The sequence below is a fragment of the Elephas maximus genome, chromosome 1 (assembly GCF_024166365.1).
Source record: "Elephas maximus indicus isolate mEleMax1 chromosome 1, mEleMax1 primary haplotype, whole genome shotgun sequence".
Classification (NCBI taxonomy): Eukaryota; Metazoa; Chordata; class Mammalia; order Proboscidea; family Elephantidae; genus Elephas; species Elephas maximus.
The window spans coordinates 213,285,561-213,307,591 of NC_064819.1; the positions used below are offsets into that span (position 1 = coordinate 213,285,561).

General features: G+C 40.0%; 1 protein-coding gene across 8 annotated transcripts in view; it reads right to left on the reverse strand.

Annotated features, from left to right (window-relative positions):
- HIVEP2 (HIVEP zinc finger 2) overlaps positions 1 to 22,031 on the reverse strand; it is a 238,237-nt gene that overhangs the window by 177,711 nt on the left and 38,495 nt on the right. Inside the window, exon 2 of one of the 8 annotated variants that reach the window (XM_049902476.1) lies at positions 3,938 to 4,011. The exons of 6 other annotated variants lie outside the window; for them this stretch is intronic. The gene's annotated coding sequence lies outside the window, so the exon portion shown is untranslated. Of the gene's footprint in view, positions 1 to 3,937; positions 10,176 to 22,031 lie in introns of those variants that run through there. One more of the 8 variants, XM_049902444.1, reaches the window with a different exon arrangement.

Here is a 22,031-nt window from a genome sequence, read left to right on the forward strand (position 1 = left end):
AATAGTTACCCTTAGGTTCTTCTGTGAGTGGAAGAGGGTTGATGATTTCTGTTTTTTTGTTTTGTTTTTTGATCTGCTGCTCAGTTTGTAAAAAATCAAGTTGTATACTTTCTCTTCTGTATGTATATTATCTTACACAATTAAAAAAGAAAAAAAAAGTCAAAGTATATTGCTTTGCCCCGATCCTCTTCTTATTCAAAACATGCTCAATTTTCTTCTCTGCCTCATTCTATAGACTCAAGATCTTTGAGGCCAGGGGCTAAATATTTTTCATCTTGGCTTCCCTAGTTCTCACAGAGCTTGGCACACAGCCAGCTCAAAACAAATGGTTCTGGATGAATGAATGAGCATGCCACCTCACCCCACTGATAAATTCTATTCTCGTACCTGCTGGACTCCAAGTCTGCATGTTCAGTCTCTCCGCTGAATTCCAGATCTCAGTATCTGCCTACAGAACACTGCAGTGGTAATAATCTGCCTTCTTTTTGAGAAGTGGCTTTGGGTCAGGAGCTTCACTGGGATTATCTCCTTTACCTATCTCAAACAGCCTGCAAGCTAGTAATTATGATCTCCACTTTACAGACAAGGAAATTAAGGATCACAGAGGTTAAGTAACCTACCGAAGAACACACAGGTAATAAGTTGGAGAAGTCAAATTTAAACTCAGGTATTTTCTTAGCTCAAAGTCAGTGTTCTTTCCACAAATCACCTATGACCACCCAATGACCAGAGATACAACAAATCTAAAATGTAGGACACTGCCTTCCTCAAAGACCTGCTCATCTTCCTCTACTCCTTATCCCGGGCAATGTCATCACTACCCACCTTGTCACCCAGGCTAGAGTTCTAGGAATTGGCTTCTCTTGCCCTCACCACCAAGTACTGTTTCCCAAGCTTGACAATCCATCCTGTGCTCACTGTTCTGAATATCACAGCGTTAGTTCAGGCCTTTATTTTTTTCCTTTGAAGATACTTCTAATTGTCTGCAATCCATGTCTCCCAATCCAGGCTTCATGTCCTCTAATTCATTCTCATGATGCTAAATGATACATCTTTGTAAAATACAAATATGAACATCCCTCTCCTCATCACCTAAAGGATACAGTTCAAACATACCAGCATGGTATGTCCTCTTGGGCCTGGTCACTGCCAAGGTCTCTAGATCCTTCCCTTCTCATCCCACTCCCCTCCCCCCCCCCACCCTGTGGTCCAGCCATATAATGGTTTATTGCTTACAAATACATCTCGCTTTTCCCATGCTTCTGGGTCTTTGCATGCCAGAGTTCTATGTTCCTGAAATGTCCTTCCCCTTGCTGCCTACCAGGCAAATTCCTACTCATCTTGCAAGAGGCAACTCAAGCATTTATTCCCCTATCAAATACCTCAAGCAGGGCTGAGTGCATCGCTTTTATGTACAGCTAGGCTTTGTGCATCCTTCTTTTATAACCCATTTCACAATGTTTTGCACTTGTATGCAGTCTGCAGTCTTCACTTCTAGACCAATAGTTCCTCAGGGACAGATACATGCCTGTTCTTTGCATGTTCAGGTTGGTTCCAAACAGTAAGTCAAAAATACTTGAACAAGCAAATCAATAAATCAATTGCATATGGGCATTTATAATCTTGGCCACAGGAAATTTATTTTTAAGAGAAAAAAATTTTAAGAGAGAGACTCCAAAAAGAATGTTCTAAGCAGAAACAATGGGGGAGAACTAGATCGTTTCTCTGTGTGAAGTCTAATAGGATAGCCCAAAGTTTAAGCTGAAAACAACATTTAGCTGTTGTTTATGTAAGGATCTTCAGAAGCACAGAACCCAATCTCTCCTTAGGCCTCTCATCAATTATCTCCTTCTACCACTAGGAAAAAAAAAAAAAAACCACTAGAGCCATCTATAATACTGGGTAGGCATTAAGCTCAGGGGTGATTGAAAAAGAGTAAAGATCTGTACTGAACAGAATATTTCTTGGATCTCTAATTCCTGTCGTATCACCTGAACCTAGTGCTGATAACCACTGACATTCAACCTCAAGTTTTGGGTGGAACTAGAATTGTCTAAGGAGTCCCTGGGTGGTTCAACAATTAAGTGCTTGGCAATTAACGGAAAGGTTGGTGGTTCAAATCCACCCAAAGATGCCTCGAAAGAAAGGCCTGGTGATCTAGTTCCGAAAGATCACAGCCATGGAAAACCCTATGGAGCACAGTCCCACTCTGAAAACGTAGGAGGCCACTATGAGTTGGAATCAACTCGGCAGCAACTAGTTTTTTTTTCTTTTAAATTATCTAAAACTTTTTTTTTTATTAGAGATGGTTCTCAGAGTTAACCAGGATAGAGCAGGGCATTCAGGTCATCTCCCAGATCAGCTAAATTGCGTACAGCAAAAATAAACATTTTTCCTATTGTTCTATCATTTCTAAGGTGCGGGACAGAAACACAGACATATAATAAAGAGTCAAGCAGTGAGATTATTTCTTCAGAATGAAGGGACTCAGCAAAGGACTGATGGTATAGATGGAGATGAGCGTGGCTGTGACGCGTGAGCGGGAGAAGAAATCCGAAGTTTCCCAGTTGAGCTAGAGCCTGAGAAACTATGGACAAGAGTACTTAATTCACCCATCACTCCAGCCATGCAGGTCAGCGTGGTCCTTAAATAAAAGGGAGGCCATCAGAGGACAGACAGAAAGCCCTCTTTCCCCAGAGGAGGGAGCTGATTACTGCTGTCCTGAACCCCTACACAACCTGAAGACTGCAATTTAAAGGCTCTCTCTAGAATAAGACTGTGCAAACAAGCAGCAGAATGCCCCCAGAGACACACAGAAAAGCAATAACTATGGTGACGTTCCAAAAAGACAGAGGGGAAAGTGCATTTTCATTGCAGCAGCATTCTGTAATTGCCTTTTCTAGCCTCCTTTTTTCTTTTCTGCCTAGAGAAGGGAGGGGGGTGATGGCAGCTAGATCATGTAAAAGACGGGAGGGCAGCTGACATGAACTTCTATCTGACTCCTGGAACAAAGGCCTTATTATAATGCACATATAAAAATGTGTGGGCAGGACTTGGAGGGTTGTTTTGTTTTTCCCCCAAACTCACTCCCAACCCCGTGCTTTGAATGCATTTGTATATACACACCCTCCACAGAATAGGTTCTGCGTGTTGCCATGGAGCTGAAACCTCTGTAGTGTAGATGGCGGGATCACACTGTTTTTATATGTCCAATAGCAAAGAACCACTGCATAATATTAACTCCGCTTGTGTTTCAGATTTTCAGCTGCTTGTCTTCGTGTTCTGCATCAACTCTCTTGTTTTTTTTTTTTTTAACCTGCTCCTTGTAAGATTACAAGATAATGGAAGCTGCTGGCAAACTGATTCTTGTTTTTGTGAAATCAGTATGCCAAAACTTGAGCATTTACGTGATCTGCAAGCTTTTTTCTCTTCCCCCAGCCCCTCCTACTCAACCGAAAGAGTTCATGACCTTAGCACAACTTAGGAGAGTACATAAGAAATACAAAATGTAAATCAGTCCATATTTAATAAATATGCTGTGAAACACATAAAACATCCTATGCTCCGTAGTTGGTTTCTCTGAAATGATAAATTTTAAGATTATCTATACTCTGATTAATACTTTTCATGTAGGCTTCCACACTCAAAAATCACACCTATAATACTTTTGCAGTTCTACTCTATCCTATAGGGTCTACAGATATACTTCTGCAAGTTCCTCTATGACTTCATTTCAAAACTCAGCTATTAACGTATCGTTTGGAAGTCAAATTAAAGAATCTAAAAAAGGAAGGCAAAATGATTTTCTAAGGCAGCCTTGCTATCTGTGCCATCCCCTCGCCACCTTTTTGGATTATACACCTCCTAACAAAATGATGATTTGGCTTCTACAGAATCAAATACAAAGGCGCTGAAGAAAGCAATTTTGATATCCTACCTGGAAACCTGCTTTCGGTCCAACCACACATTCTCATAATCTCGAGTCTCAATTTCTCAGGTAAATTCGTCAATCTGCTGACAAGAAGTTTTGTATTATGACTTCTCCTCGCACAGTGCATACATTAAAACTTGACTGTGAAAATGACCTTAAGTGTGAACCAGAGCAGCAAAACTAAATCGACTGGTTTGAAGAACGAGAATGTAAACGTGTGCAGGAAGATGTAAAAAAAAAAAAAAAAAAAAAGGTGGGTAATGCATACAATGTGGAAGTGCTAAGCAAAATAAAATTGAAAAAGTAAATAGTTTATGAGCAAGAAAATAATGATGGCTTTGGATAGTAACCTAAAAATAAAATTAAAAAACCTAAAGAATAAAATAAATATCCACGAGTCCATAATGATAATAAATGAATGGATAAAGAAATAATAAATGTAGACACTCTCTCTTCAAAAGGTGAAACTTAATTCTTCTTCCCGAAGTGTGTACTCCCTCCCAAAGAACGTTATGAAAGAGAGAGACAGTAACTTCACAGTGGAAAAACCTGGAAGATTCTACCACAGCCAAATGATCTAGGTTAACATCACCAGTGATAAGTCACGTTGACATGACAAAACCCCTAATATAATGCAATAGCGAGGACTTCTCACCCCTGTGGTATTATCCTCCAATACCCATAATCCCAGTCTACAAAATGCCTGCCCAATACTCTTCAAAAATGTCTACCTCTTCTGAAGCAAGTGAAGTATGTCATGCTATGTTATTGTATATATTATATTTTACATTATATTACATTAAATGTTTTTAAGTGACTAAATAATGAATATGAAATGAACTTCTCAGGTAAATCAGACCATTCTTCAAAACTGTCACCCAAGCACTCGAACAGATGGGCCTTTTTAGATAGCAATTTTGTTTAGATAGTAATTTTTCTCCTTTTTTGATTCTGATGTTTCCAAAAAACATCAGAATAACATCTCTAGGTGATATAAACTTTAGGTTTTTTCTTACCTCAAACTGTATGCATTTTTTCACCATGACTAGCAAAAAGATGCCTGTTATCAATGGATGATGCTGACAACTATTGAAGCAGGCTTACTCTATTTCAGTCTATTTCAGTGGCACAGCAATGCCTACAGTTCACTGTCAGCCGGCTACAGGACCTTCTGAGCACCCTGGCCAGATACCCCAAGCTGCCTGTGGGTAGGCATTCCTCAACCCTCTTGGCAGAGTAACAGGAACCACAACAGCCCACAAGGCGGGTGGAAAACCAACGAATAAAATGATAAATATTTGAGATGAAACAGGATGTTGGGGTTGGGGGAGGGAGCAGAACAGCTCACCTACCGAAGCTACTTTGAAACTTTCACAGTGTTCCCTTGTTGTAAAATTGAGAGTAGTAAACAGGTCATTTCCCCAGTGTTTTCCCTTTTATTAGAAATAACTTACAGAATTACTACTGTACAATACAACATCAACCAGACACTGAACTGAAGACTTTGGGCTATTTAACCATAAGCGCTGTACCCAAGCAAATGCTGTAAATGCCCACTGAGGACACTTTAAATACTGATGTGAAAATTTCCAGATGGTATTTTCAGACCAGAGAACATACTGTCAACATATATGACCTTCCCTTTGAGTGAATGTATATTCGAAATGATCATTTCATTGGTTAAGCCTCTCATCTATGCCACTTGATAACAACAACAGTAATAACTCACAGGCTCATGATCCCTCTCGAGAGAGAAATTCTGAAATAAAACATAGCTCTTCACTTATATAGGGCCTCCAGACGCAGCACTTCACTTGCATGAAGTCTCAATAATCAGGGTAAATGACTCAAGTACTTCCCATTTACTCACACACTGATTCTGAGATCTGATTTCAAGGCATAATAAACAAAACAAAAAGATGAAATCACTGCTATGGCAGTACTCTCATGAATTCTTTTTTCTTTTTTTAAGGTATTATCACCAATGATGCCTTCATAGAGTACACAATGATCACCTTTCTTGTCTATTTCACTCCTCCTGCTTTATTGTTGTCTATTCCAGCAAAACAAAGTACAATATACCCAAAACTAAATCACATCTCAACAACAATATGCTACTTTAAATGGACGTCTGAAGATGTCTTCCACTGAAATTATCCTAACACTTAGTCATTTTGCTCTACACACAAGGAGCGAAAATGGCAGCACCATGATGAGCAATGAGGACTGAGAAGGATGCACAATCTGAGCAAAATGATGCAAGCTCACTCACTTTACATTAAATATCAATGTAAAGCTTCATACAGACATAAAACTCGAACTTTTAGTAGCTTTTAGACTTACAAGCCCAATTCACACTGTGTGAATTTCAGGTAACACATTTGACAAATACCTCCAAATAAAGAAGTAGGAAATTACATGGATGAATTTGAAGACACATGTTCTAGTTTTGTTTTCCACTTCTTTTCCTTCTATTATCCAGTGCCGTCGTTATCCCCAAATATGGCTTATGATTTCCAACTTCTGCACTCTGAAATTGATCAAATATGGAATCAATATGCATTGATTATTACTGATGACTGGAATGCAGAAGTTGGAAGCAAAGGAGAAGGATCAGTAGTGGGAAAATATGGCCTTAGTGACAGAAACGATGCAGGACGTCACCTGATAGAATTTTTTAAGACCAATGACTTATTCATTGCAAACACCTTTTTTCAACAACATCAAAGGTGACTACACATGTGAGCCTCACCAGATGGAATACACAGGAATCAAATCGACTACTTCTGTGGGAAGAGATGATGAGAAGCTGAATATCACCAGTCAGAATAAGGCCAGGGGCCTACTGTGGTAGAGACCATAAATTGTTCATATGCAAACTCAAATTGAAGCTGAAGAAAATTAGAACAAGTCCAGGTGAACCAAAGAAGGACCTTGAGTACATTCCTCCTGAATTTAGAGACGATCTCAAGAACAGATTTGAGATACCGAATACTAATAACGGAAGACTAGACAAGTTGAGGGATGATGTCAAGGACATCGTACATTAAGAAAGCAAAAGGTCAATAAAAAGACAGAAAAAAAAAAAAAAAAGACCAAAATGGATGTCAGAAGAAACTCTGAAACTTGCTCTTGAACATCAAGCAACTGAAGCAAAAGCAAGAAACAACAAAGTAAAAGGGCTGAACAAAAGATCTCAAAGGACTGCGCGAGAAGACAAAGTATTATAATGAAATGTGTAAAGAGCTGGAGATAGAAAACCAAAAGGGAAGAACACGCTCAGCATTTCTCACGCTGAAAGAACTGAAGAAAAATTCGAGCCTCGTGTTGCAATATATTGAAAAATTCTATGGGCAAAAACTGCCCCATAGGTTTTCCAACACTGTAACCTTTAAGGAAGCTGGCTGCCACATCTTTCTCCTTCAGGGCAGCTGGTGGGTTCAAACCACAGACCTTTCAGTTAGCAGTCAAGTGCTTAACCACTGCACCACCTGGGCTCTGTGGGTGAAAGATGTGCAGTTTGCTTCCATAAAAATTTACAACCAAGAAAGCATGTGGGGCAGTTCTACTCTGCCCTATATAGTCACTATTGGTCAGAATGTACTCAAAAGCAACGGATTTGGTTTGGTTTGGTTTTCTATGGGCAAAAAAAACTAATAACACAGGAGGCATCAAAAAAAGATGGAAGGAATACACAGACTCACGATACCAAAAAGAACTGGTCAACGTTCAATCTTTTAGGAGGTACCATATGACCAAGAACTGATGGTACTGAAGGAAGAAGTCTAAGCTGCACTGAAGGCATTGGTGAAAAAGAAGACTCCAGGAATTGAACGCAAAGCTGGAAGCACTGACTTATCTACGCCCAGAAATTTGGAAGACAGCTAGCTACCTGGCCCACCGACTGGAAGAGATCCATATTCATGCACATTCCAAAGAAAGATGATTCCACAGAATGTGGAAAATATCAAACAAAATCATTAATATTACATGCAAGTAAAATTATGCTGAAGATAATTCAGAAAAGGTTGCAGCAGTACACCAACAGGGAACAGCTAGAAATTCATGCCAGATTCAGAAGAGGAGCTGGAATGAGGGATATCATTGCTGATGTCTGATGGATCCTGGCTGAAAACAGAGAACACCAGACAGGCGTTTACCTGTATTTCATTGACTATGCAAATGCATTCAAGTGGGTGGATAATAACAAATTATGGATAACATTGTGAAGAATGGGAATTCCAGAACACTTAATTGTGCTCATGTGGAACCTGTATATAGACCAAGAGACTATATACAGGTTCCACATGTATATAGACCAAGAGGCTATATACAGGTTTCAACAGAACAAGGGGATACTGCCTGCTTTAAAATTAGGAAAGGTGTGCATCAAGGTTGTATCCTTTCACCATACTTATTCAATCTGTGTAATGAGCAAATAATACAAGAATCTGGACCATATGAAGAACGTGCATCAGGACTGGAGGAAGACTCATTAACAACCTAGGTTATACAGATGACACAATCTTGCTTGTTGAAAGTGACAAGGACTTCAAGCATTTATTACTGAAGATCAAAGACTACAGCCTTCAAAATGGATTACACCTCAACATAAAGAAAACAAAAATCCCCACAACTGGACCAATAAGCTATATCACGTTAAAAAGAGAAAATATCGAAGTTGTTGAGGATTTCATTTTACTTGGATCCACAATCAACACCCATGGAAGCAGCAGTCAAGAAATCAAAAATGTATTGTACTGCACAAATCTGCTGCAAAAGACCTGTAAAGTGTTAAAAAAGTGAAGATATCACCTTGAGGACTAAGGTGTGCCTGACCCAAGCCATGGAATTTTCAATTGCCTTATACGCATGCGAAAGCTGGACAATGAATAAGGAAGACCAAGGTAGAACTGATGCCTTTGAGTTATGGTGTTGGTGAAGAATATTGAATATACCATGTACTGCCAGAAGAAAGAACAAACCTGTCTAAGAAGAAGCGAGGATGGTGATCTCACTTACATTGGACATGTCATCAGAAGGGACCAGTCCCTGGATAAGGACATCATGCTTGGTAAAGTAGGGGAGTCATTGAAAAAGAGAAAGACCCTCAACAAGATGAACTGACATAGTGACTGCAAAAATGGGCTCAAACATAGCAACTACTGTGAGGACTGCACAACACCCGTTGTACATAGGGTCGCTGTGAGTCGGAACAACAACAGGATTTATCAATCTCTATTATGAACTTCTCTTTAAAAATCATTTACTGGAAAACTTAGTAATTAACATTTTGAAATCATGCTGGAGTAAAAGCTCACAGTGACACATATACTTTCTTTCAATAATATATTAAATATTTTTTCTGTGAATCTGTTGTTCACGCTCAATGACAGGACATCCAACTTGACAAGGTGAGATAAAGGCTATGAGAAAATACTGCAAGTACAGAATCATTGATGAACACAGTGCTATTTTATTCCAAACACCATCACACACATGCAACTAAAAAAATTCCTTTCAGGGTTGTTAATTGTAATCAAGTCAGCTCCTACTCCTGGTGACCTTATGTATAGCAATGAAACACTCCCTGGTCCTGTACTCAGGTTTAAATCCTAACTCAGTGTGCATATTAGTTCATACCCTCTTTCTGAATGAAAATACGGCAAGTCAATGAAATTCATGATCAAAGAAAGAAATAGCCCTCTCTGGCTCCCTCCTCAAAGGAGAACAAGTCCCACTCAGAAGAACATCTCTACCAATAGAGAAGATATTAAAAATGTAAAGCTACAACCAAGATCATTCTCTAAGAGTGATTTATTACCCATTTGTTTTTACTTTTCAATTCCAGACTTCCCCAACATTCATTCTCAGCCTTTATAACTGCGCCAGTTAAATTTCATTATTATCTATCAGTTAAATAACCATGGGCAACTATGGTTTCCCACCTAGTGACCTGGAATGTCATGAATATGCAGCAAACATGAGTCTTTCCTCTTTATGGTTTATTAAAACTGAGTTATATTTTCTTAATAATAATTTTAATCATTTACCCATTTATTTGATGATATGTCTGATGTAACAATTTATCTTCTAAAACTATTTAAAGAGTTAACAATCTTCCATTAGCTTTTTAGTATTTTTTAGGAACTTTGTCAATTGTTTTAAATTTTGATAATATTCAAGAGAAATGAATCAGAAACAGATAAACCAGATAAGACTAAGTTAAAATTGTTAAACATATAAAATAACAAAACAAATGAACACTAAATCACATTGGGGAATGTTAGAACCAAATATAAGTAAGAAGAATAAGCATTTATGGTATATTAAAAATCCATAGAAACTTATTTTTTTTAATCAAGACCGTATGAAGTAAATTAGAAAAAAAAGACAAACCAATTCAGAAGAAGAAATGCAGTTAATAAAGCAAAGTCACTAATTAAAGAAATGCAAACCAAAGCAACCATGCAGTGAAAACTTTTACTTTGGTGTGGTTGTGATAAAAATAGAAAGTGATGTGAAAATACGGACCATGTGTAATAAAAATATTTACACCCTTTGACAGGTAATCGCACAGGAAAAATTGAATATTCAGGAATAAGGGAATTTTAAGAAAACTGTGATCATTAATAGAAATTAGCAAAATGGAAAAGTGTTTATGAAAATATGATCATGTAAATAAAAATTGTATCAATATCACCATCATAACTATTTCAAATGTGTGAATATGAACACACATTAGAAGAGTATACAGTGAAATGTTACAATACAAGTCAATACACTGTAAAAGGTGATCAAATGGTTCTTTGTCTTTTCTTTATTTGTAATATAGTATTTTTATTGCTTGTGTGATAAATAAGGAGCCCTGGTGGCACAGTGGTTAAGCACTTGGCTGCTAACTGAAACGTCAGTGATTTGCGAGCACCAGCCACCAGCTGCTCCTCGGAAGAAAAGAAGTGAGAGTCAGCTTCCATAAAGAGTACAGCCCAAGAAACCCTATGGGGCAGTTCTAACTCTGTCCTATAGGGTCACTATGAGTCACAATCAACTCAATGGCAACAAGTATGTGATAAGTGAAAAAACTGGACAAAAAGAAATGAATTATAGTAATCTAGTCATACTTTGAACAACGAGTTCAAACAGAAACGATTGTGAGAATGGCTCAGGACTGAGCAGTGTTTCATTCTGTTGTACGTAGGATCACTGTGTGTCAGAACCGACTCAATGGCACCTAACGACAAGAACAGTCAGCCCCAAAATAAAATCTCCTGAAATGCATCAAGCAGTACCTACCATCAAACAACAACTATTCCACAGGAGAGTTCCCCAACTGCCAAATCTCTGTAACCAAAGCAAAACTCACATTTTACACGAAATGAGCTGTGAACAATTCATAGCATATCCATATTCTCTGAGCCATAAATCCACTCCCAGGTTTTTAAAAAGCTTACTATCTAGCATGTCAGGTTGGGGATAGTTCGTTTTTACTCTTTTAATTGTTTCACATCCATTATTCCTACAGGAGTTCATAGCACACTACCAAATCACGTTGTTTGAACACAGGCAGTTCTCAACTTACAAACACCTGACAAAAACCAAAAATAAAACCAGCTGCTGCTATCCCTGGGCTGTCGCCTTCTAACACCACCACAAGTCTTGCTGTTACCCCCAGAGAGGCTCAGCTGTTGTGAAAAATCTTAAACTTTTTAGAGAATTTGAAGGGAGAAAAAGTGAAAGAAGTAAAAACAGGACTAGCTAGAGAGACAAAAGCCCGTGCTTACCCTAAGTGAACTGAATAACTATTCTCAGAATGAATGAATGAGTGAATTTTCATTTTCACTCCTGTAATTTGAGCTTCATTACTTTGTCTGTACCTTACTCCAGTAGTCTCATAACACTGATTACAGGCCTCTTTCTTGAGCTCCTGATTCATGGAGTTGGAACTAAAGAAGAGTCAAAACTCAGAAACGAACGTGATCAACAGGCTGTCCACTGAGCAGTTCACAGCAGAGTTGCAGACCAATCCAAAAAAGTCCACCGGCAAAAGTACAAGCAGAGAGCACATGATATAGAGAGAGAGGAGAGAGTGTAGAGTGGTGGAAAAAAGCTGAAAGTTCAAAGTCTGGTGAAGCTTAATAATAAGGATGCAAGTTGAGAGATCAAAGCAATGAAGTCTTGGTGTCAAATGAAAGATGTGAAGATAGTATCAAGGCCAGGGTGGGCCAGGACTGTTCTGGGGCTAAACTTGTGACCCTAGAGAACCAGTTAGATGTATTCTTCCAACTTCACTTTGATGATCCTACAGAAGCAAAGCCACTTTAAACACACCTCAAGTCTAGTAGCTTCTCAATTCGTTTCACCCTATACATTGCTAACTAACTATTAATCTTCTGAAATTCTGAGCAACTCCATAGCTCCAAAATCTTGCTTAGCCCCCTCTTCCCCAAAAAAAAAAAAAAAAATTTACAGAATGTCAGAGTTATGGAGGTCTTAAAGACCTTTTAGCCCAACAATCCAATATGAGGGATAAAACAACTTCATCCTTTCATTTAAGGCCCATCACAATACGGGCCAGGCTTATAAGAGTTTCTGGGTGGTGCAAACAGTTAAGCACTGGGCTACTAAGCAAAAGGTTGGTGGTTAGAAACCACCCACAGGTGATTCAGAAGAAAGGCCTGGAAATCTTCTAGAAGTTCACGGTCATTGAAAACCCTATGGAGCAGAGTTATGTGCTGAAACATGGAGTCGCCATGAGTAGGAACCAAGTCGACAGCAATGGGTGGTGGTGGTATACTAATTACGATTCCCTGATCATGCCCCTGCACATTTCCTGCCTCCTGCCTTTCACTCATGGCCACTATGCTACATGCCTACAGGATCACCATCTACATCACAGTCTGTGTGAAGGGTGCCCTCAAAAGTTTAACAATACCCAAGTCTTGGATAGCCATGTGGGGTGGCCCTACTTTCACTTGTAATGTTTTCTTCACTGAAAATGACACATCCTGACTCCATTTGTGCTTCAAAAGATGCTGATGGTTCCTCAAGGCCCACATCCTCCATGAAACCGTTCCTGGTTCCTACAACTGGCTGTAGTATTTTCTCTGAACTTTCATTTGGCGAGCCCTCTTTAATGCATATTTTGTCTCTGAGAATAATTACTTAGTTATACACCCATCTTATTATCAGTACTGGATTGCCCACGCGCTAAGAGCAGGGATAACATAGGATTCACCGTTCTTGCTATACAGTTCCTAGCCCAGTGTCAAAGTCAAAACAGGTGCTTAAATAATTGTCAGCTGGGACTTTTGATTGGAAAGGAAATAGAGATAATTCAGGGACCAAAAAAGACTGAGGGAGTAGTTTGGACTGGAATAGAATATAGCTATCAGAGATTCTATCAGAGATTCAGGGTTAAATGTTGACAGCTTTGTGCTTCAGGTCCACCAAAGGGAAGGGAGGAGGGGGTGCGGAGTGATTGGATGTCAATATCAAAGACACATTTTTCCTTATTTCAAAATGTTGTCTAAGACCAAAAATGTACCCATGAAAAAAAGAAGCCTTCCTCTTTACCTCTTCCTCCCTCCTGTAAGACAAGATCCCCTGAAGAAATTAATTACAAGTTCCTCAACAAATTAAAAATAAACTTTTAGAACAAAGCACAATTCAACCTGTTTTATACAATATCAAAAATAAGTTTTCTTTTTGAGTTAACCAAGTCTACTAAAAAGCAAACTTCAAAGAACACAAATCTGTAATGCACGGAGAGCAGGAATACCATTTTAGAGACATCTAAATAGTTTCCTCTAATATCTGGAGCTCACCTGTCTTCCTATCGCATAATATGCCTTTTCTTAATTAGTATGCATGTCAAAATATCTATTTTTCATAGATGTATCATGCCCCAAGATGTATCATTAACCATGATGATCTGTTAAAGGATGACTAACCATATAAAACATGAACTAGGCATTAGGACAGAAAGAGGCACCTTGAAATTGATATCCACAGATTTCTGTCTTAGCGTATCTATCTACTGAATACCTTTGAAGACTTTAAATATGCTGTGCATTAGTATAGTGTATATTGATTACTCAAAGCATTTTAGTATATGACTATATATATATGTGCATTTATAATCTGAAAAATCAATCCCATACATTTTAAGACAATCTAAATATAAACAAGGAAGGGGAGACGACAACAATATTGAAGAGTAACAAAGAGTAGGCTGAATTATTGGGGAATGAACTACATACTAAGAATATAAGATAAGCCTTCACATACCAAACATTTGAAGTGTGTATATGTGTGTGTACATATATGTGTATGTATATGCGTATATATATACAGAGCCCTGGTTGAACATAGGTTAAGCACTGGGCTGCTAACTGAAAGGTTGGTGGATCAAACCCACCCAGTGGTTCCACTAGAAAAAGGCCTGGCAATCTGCGTATGTAAAGATGACAGCCAAGAAAACCCTATGGGGCAGTTCTACTCTGTCACAGGGGGCCTCTAAGAGTCACAGCACCCAACAACAAATATGTATATGTGTGTACATATGTATATGAACATATGTGTGTGTGTGTGTGTGTGTGTGTATTCAAAGTATAAAAAGTACTTACCGCTCTTCTTAATCAAAAAATTTTTTTTCAGGGTTATCATCATGAACAGAGATTACCATAACAATTCTATCTTTTTATTTACATCTATTTCCTAAAAAAATTTCTTAGGAAGCCTCTCCTGTGAGACAAGCACTACACTGAGCCCTGGAGAGACAGTGTCAGGTAGACAAGCATGGTCTCAGCCCTGCTGGCAGTTAGGCTCTAAGGAGAATGATCAGCAAATAGCTACTACAGAGTGGAGTCATTCAGTAACACCTTCTGAAGAGACTGGAACGCACGCATTTGCTTACTCCCTCACTCTGCAGTGCCCCCATTGGCCTACAGCTTGCTCTGCCTTTTGAAGATCTTGCTTCTGATTTTACAGTTGCTTTATTTCCTCCCGCACTTTCAGACTGTCAGCTATTACTTTTGCAATCAATGTGACACCCTTTACCATGAGTGACATTCATTGTCCATCTCATGGACGGTTTCAAATCTTCTCTACAGAAGATCAGATAATCAAGCCTGTTAAAATCGAGCCTAAAATAAGAACAAATAAGCTCTGAGTGAAGGTGTAATAAATGCTTTATATCATTGTGGTTTAATAAAGTTATTCATGCATTATCCGTTTCTTCTTTCTGATATATGTCAGTTATCCCACTGACCCAGGAAGGCATTTGAGAAGACCATTTAAACAAACGTTTTACCCATAAAATTCCCCCACCAACTCTTTCATTTGCTCATAAAACAAAAACAAAAAGCCCCTCCTCTTCTACTGGAAGCAACAACCCTGCTCGCAGAAAACTCTTCTTTAATCGGAGTCCTCAGAACTGAACCAGTGCCCAGTAGAACTGGTATGGTAATATGTACACAAGTGTTTCTCAAAGAGTGCTTCTCAGACCACCTGCAACAGAATTACCTCATTTGTTCTCAAAATTCAGGTTTCTCGGGCCCCATCTCAGACCAAGTGAATCATATTTATAGAGTCCGTGAACCCTGGGAGACTGAGGTACACGCTAAAGCCTGAAAGCACTGGGCTAAATAATCAAATTATGCTTATTGAAGATGTCAGTCTGAGCCTCTGAGACTCAAGTCCTCGATTTTATTATTGGTCTGCAACATTTACTGAGTGCCACTCTCTGCAAAGCACTGGATAAAACAAAGTTTAAAAATGTTTAAGAAGAAAGCTTAAAGGCCACCTCTGCCAGGGAGCTTCCATTCTAATCAGGAAGATAAAGCACAGACATATGAAAAAGCCTAAAAAATAAATACAAGCAGCATTTAGAGGGAGGGGATGAGTAATGTGTTGTTGTTGTCAGTTGATGTCGAGTGAATTGTGACTCATGGTAACCCCATGTATACACAGTAGAACTGCTTCATAGGATTTTCAAGAAACAGATTGCCAGGCCTTACTTTCGAGGTGCCTCTGGGTGAGTTTAAACTGGCAACCTTTCAGTTAGTAGTCTAATGTCTAACAGTTGCTATTGTTGTGTGCTGTCAAGTGACTCCCAATTCACAGTGACACTACAGGGCAAGGTAGAACTGCCCCATAGGGTTTCCTAGGCTCTAAATCTTTACGGGAGATCTTCAGGTCTTTTCTCTCGAAGTGCAACTGCTGGGTTCAAACCACTGACCTTTCAATTAGCAGCCAAGCATTTAAACATTGCATCACCAGAGCTCCTGGTAAACCACAGTGAGTATATAAATACTGAGAGGGCCAGAGTCAAGGACTGAGCTGCATCTAGTTAGGACTCATAAAGGAAGATCCTCAAAACAAGTTTTGGTTAAGATTTAAAAGGGGAGAGTTTCAAGTGTGGGTCTCTGAACAGGTTTGAGGATTGCTGAAGGGCATGTGAGATCAAGCAGAATATTGCGTTACCATATCTCTGGGTACCACAGTCAACCCAGAGAGAAGGAGAAATGCTCTGGTACAGGATTAGAAAAAGCTGAGATCTTGGTTTGGAAAACTCTCCCTGGGAAGAATCTTTTACAAATATGTATTATCTTCTGAGGTTGACAGAGAAGGTATCGTTATCCCCAGTTTATAGGCAAGGAAACAAAGGATCATCCGAGACTATTTTGCAGCATTCTTATTGGCAGAGCAGGTTCTTTCTTTCCATCAGGGACTCTTCTGTGTCCTGCCTGACATTGCCCCCGGTAAAAGAATTATTAATTCATTCATGATAATAGTACCTGTCCTTCCAAACAGCAAGTCATTCAAAGAACATATTTCTCTCTCCCTTTACTTCAAAAGCCAGAGAGTGGAGGGGCAGGGGGTGGGGAGGGACGTGCGTACTTGTGAGTGTGCACATTCACATACATAGGAGCGAGTGTGTGGAAGGGCTGTCACTGAGTAATTTAACTGCTCATTATTTCCTAATTAATGATTGTTGCGTTTTTATATTCCCTTCAGGGCTAGCACTTATAGCAAATTACATTAAAAAGTAAAAGTCAATCGAAGTCTCTTTGATCTACGATAAAAATCATTATCCAAAATTGCCACACTGAACTATTGATACTTATACATCCACTGGCTGTCCTGCCTAATACAGCATCCAGGAGCCACATGTGGCTGTGTAAATTAAATTCAAATTAATTAAAACCCAATAAAATTAGAAATTTTAATTCCTCAGCTACACTAGCCACATGACAAGTGCTTCATAGCCACATCTGGTTAGTGGCTACCAGAGTAGCCAGCACAGATACAGAACATTTCCATCATCACTGAGTTCAACTTTATAACGCTGCCCTGGAGTAACAGTCTTTCTGAAACACAGCTACACATCTTAATATGTACAAGTGATATTTACACCTAGTTCTAGATACACGCTAGCAATACTGATCATTACCCGTTCCCAAGCCCCTCTGGTAGAAACTCATGTCTTTCTCCTCAGAAATCCCTAATCCCTCTAGCACATCACACCTCTCTTCTCAAGTTTGTTTTTATCTGGTTTGATAGTTATGTGCATATTCAACTCCCTGCTGTTAGCTCCTCAAGGCTAGCAGGTCAGATTTATTTGCGCATCCCCTCACCACCTGACCCAGGAAGAGTTCCATAAATACAGGGTATATTCATAATTGGGGGCAGTGATCTTTCAGTAGTAGAATTCTCGCCTTCCATGCAGGAGACTCAGGTTCAATTCCTGGCCAATGCACCTCACGCACTGCCATCACCCATCCGTCAGGTGAGGCTTGCGTGTTACTATGATGCTGAACAGTTTTCAGCAAGGCCTCCAAACTAAGATCGACTAGGAAGAAAGGCCTGGAGATCTACTTCTGAAAACCACCCAGTGAAAACCCCATGGATCACAAAGGGTCAGGATGCCATGAGTGCGGGGCCAACTCGATGACAGGTAACAACAACTTATTCTTAATTAAAAGATTACAAGGTAGAACATACTACTAATAGAAATGTTGTTGTTAGTTGCCATCTAGTCCGTTCCAACTCATGGCGACCCCACGCGTGCAGAGTAGAATTGCTCCATTGGTTTCTCAAGGCTGTGACCTTTGAAAAGCAGGTCACCAGGCCTGTCTTCCAGAGTGCCTCTGGGTGAGTTCAAACTGTCAGCCCTTCACCTAGTAGTCAAGAGCTAAAGCATTTGCACCACCCAGGGACTCCTAAGGAAATAAAAATGTACACATAAAAGGAAATAAGAAGGGTTTCCAAAGCATGGTAAGGTTTTGTGATCATTCCTAAGGGGCAAATGCCTGGGTGGAAATATTGCCGGTGCTGCAGGTTGAGAAGGAGAAAAATCAAACTATTTTTTTCAGAAGTGGGACCAAAAATGTACTCAGCTAGCACACTATCATCAGCCAGCCTACAGAGGCTGGACCTTTACCCCTGTGCAGAGGAACTAAACCAGGACTCACGGTGACCTAAGGGAACTCAACTGCTCAGCATAGAACAAGCTTTTCTAAGAGTTTATATCAACTCGGTTCTTCCTCATGCAGCTACATCATCCTGAAAAACTCAAGTCTTGGGATCCCAATGAGAACTTTGACTTTTACTCTGAGAGCTACTCCTGGTTCACTAAAAAAAGTAAATTCCCTTCATATTATCACTGGGATAGATCCAAAGTATTTGAAATATGAAAGATATTTAATTAAAAAAAAACACATCTGATTGAAAATGGGAAAAACCACACATCCATGGAAGAGCCCGTGGATGGCTCTACAAAGAAGAAAAACGTAAAAGTGGAGAAGTTACTACATGTGCACAGCTTAATGTTGTATTTAGTCAACTTTAATGCAGTCTCCCATACTTGACTAAGCTTCTGGACACTTTCCCACAAGCCCTGGAAGCTAGAGATACCTTCAGGGCCACCTCAGAACACAGAAAAGGTAATTTCACAGGAAATGAAACCAAGCAAAACAGCGAGAACACAACTGATGGCAATCGGGAGATTCATGATAAAGATGAGGGGGTGCTGAGTGTGGCATCTGGAGGAAATGAAACTTAGAACAGGGCTCACGGTGTATCATTTTCCACAGAAGAGTCACCACTCTTGCCCTAGCCTCACCATCTCCCCTATCTCTTTGCTGATCATGATGACCTGTCTTCATCGTTAACACACCTGGTAAACCAAAAGCGGCAAAAGACAGTGAAAGCCCTTAATCATCCAAATCACCCAGCAGCAAGTTTCACCTCTACACACACCTTTCCCACTGCAATGAACTCCCAAAACTTGGTCTGACTAGGAGCCTGACACACTCTCAGGCTCTGAGTAAACGCAAAAAGGCATTTGAGATGTACTCAGATTTTGCAGCCAAGGTACAGGCAGTGGGGTGTGATGGTTAAGACCTCGTCCCTGGCGTCAGCCTGCTGGGTTAGAACCTGGGCTCTGTTTTATATCAGTGTGTAACTTTGGGCAAGCTATTTCACTTCCTGGTGCCTCTATTTCCTCATCTGAAAAACTACAGTTATCATATGCCACTATAAAATACCTGCCAATTCTAAGGCATCTTTTTTTCATATTTTAACATTTCTGAAATAAGAATGTGTCCTACTATCATTGGGATCTTTCAACTAATTGGAAGCTCTATTTTCCTTCCTTAGAGATATATCAAATGCTTCGGAGTCTATATGTTAGCATCCACCTCATATAGTTTGGGCAAAGATTAAATTAGTTTACTTAGGTATTTAAAATAGTGCTTGGCCTTGAATCAGCTGCTCAGTTTTTGTTAGTTACTATTATTAAATTTATGACTCTGAAAATGGAAGCCGTCCTAAGAGAAAATCCTCATATTTTTACCCATAAAATGTATAATAACAGAGGTGGAGCCAAAATGGTGGAGTAGTCAGATACTTCCTGTGGTCCCCCTTACAACAAAGACTGAAAAAAACAAATGAACCAATCATATATGACAATCTAGGATCCCTAAACATCAAAAACAAAGTTGAGGTGGACTTAGTGGCAGAGGGAGGGAGAGACAGTTCAGAAGCAGTGAGGATATGCCAGGCCTGACCTGGTTGGCACCATGCACCTGGATCAGCCTGCTCTTACGGGCTGAGGCCAGCAGTAGCACTCAGGACTTGTTTTCCACACCTGGAGAAACCAAGCAGCAGACAGTCTGCTCATGCCTCCAGAACCAGTAATAAGCGGTGCTGAATCTACAAAAGTTGAGTGTAATACCTTCTGGGATAAAAGAAAAAAAAAAAAAAACTTCCTCCCTCTGGGAAGTATCTCTCCCATTTACCCACCCTCTCCCCGTTCTGTTCCTGTCTGTTCCAGCTTCAGTGATTGCCTCACCCCACCGGGGCAAAAAGTGGGACCCATCACAGGCTCAGGCCATTCTCCTGGCTATGGAGAGATAACAAAATAAAAAACAGGAAAAAGTAATCTGCCAGCTCCCCTAAGCCAGGAACTCAGGGCAGGCACAGCCCCTTTGCCTAGGCACAGGTATAAGGGGTCCACAGACTTTGAATGCCTTGCACTCCTTCCTAGACCCAAGTGGGCTGATTTCAACACGGTAGGCCCTCAGAAGCACTGTACAACAGGGTATATACTTGAAGCCTATTTTTACCTGCAACGGCTAATGGGGAGTGGCGGATTCCATACATTTGAAACTTCCCTGCCCATTATGCAGGGTCCTCATCGACTCACATCAGGGGCCTGAGGACTGGTGGCTCCACCGACTCCACCTAGCCACTCCCGACAGGGGCCAGAGAAAAAGTGGTGCCTCCAGTCCCTACAACCAACAGCATTGGGTGCCCGAAGTCTGGCTGCAAAACCAACCCACCTATGCTCTCTATGGACCAGGGACACGCTTTCCACACAAGCACTCAGAGGCAGTCATCAGCCCCTTACCTTGCTCAGCACATAACCCCCTACTGCAGCCAGATACCTGTGCTACTCCAGTCACCCCTACATAGCCATGCCCGTCTAGAGCTATAAATGAGAGCCTGCACCACACTCTCGGTGACTGACAACCTGGACATCTGAGGTGAATCCACACAAGAAAAGTAAACGAACTCCTGGGTTCACATATCTAGTAACAGCTCTAACCACCTGGTGACAGGACTTGAGAGCTTCAAATACACTAATAAGCAAAGTACCTCACACAACCAGCCTATCTGGGCATATCAAAACAAAACAAGAAGCTCGGACACAGTAAACAAACATAAAAATAAAAATGAATATAATAACATTGATGGCTCAGAGACAACAGTCAATATCAAAACCCATAAAGAGGTAGACCATGATGGCTTCAGCAAGTGACCGAGACAAAGAACAATGAAACCTCCCAGAGGAAGAGGAAGAGGAAGAGAAAGTCTTGGAATTACCAGAGGTAGCATTCAAAAGATGAACACACAGAGCTTTTTAAGAGATCAGGAAGGAGATTAAGCAAAATGGTGACCAAGCCAAGGAACACACAGACAAAGCAACAGAGGAACATAAAATGGTTATACAAGAGCATAATTTAACAGGCTGCAAGAATCCATAGACAGCAAACAGAAATCTAAAAGATTAACAATAAAATTTCAGAATTAAACAACTCAATAGAAAGTCATAGGAGCAGAACTGAGGCAATGGAAGTCAGAATTCGTGAGACTGAAGATAAAGCACTCAACACCAATTTATTTAAGGAAAAATCAGATAAAAGAATTTTTAAAGAATGAAGAAACCTTAAGAATTATGTGGTACTCTATCAAGAGGAATAACCTATGACTGATTGGAGTACCAGAAGAGGGGGGGTAATGGAAAATATAGAGAGAATTGCTGAAGATTTGTTGGCAGAAAACTTCCCTGATATCATGAAAGATGAGAAAATACCTATTCAAGAAGCTCATCAAAACCCACACAGGAAGTCAATGGGCAAAATAATTCTATTATGAAAACACTCTGCATCCCACTTTGAATTGTGGCGCCTGGGGTCCTAAATGCCAACAAGCGGCCATCTAAGATACATCAATTGGTCTCAACCCACCTGGAGCAAAGGCAAAGGAAGAACACCAAGGTCACACGACAACTAAGAACCCAAGAAACAGAAAG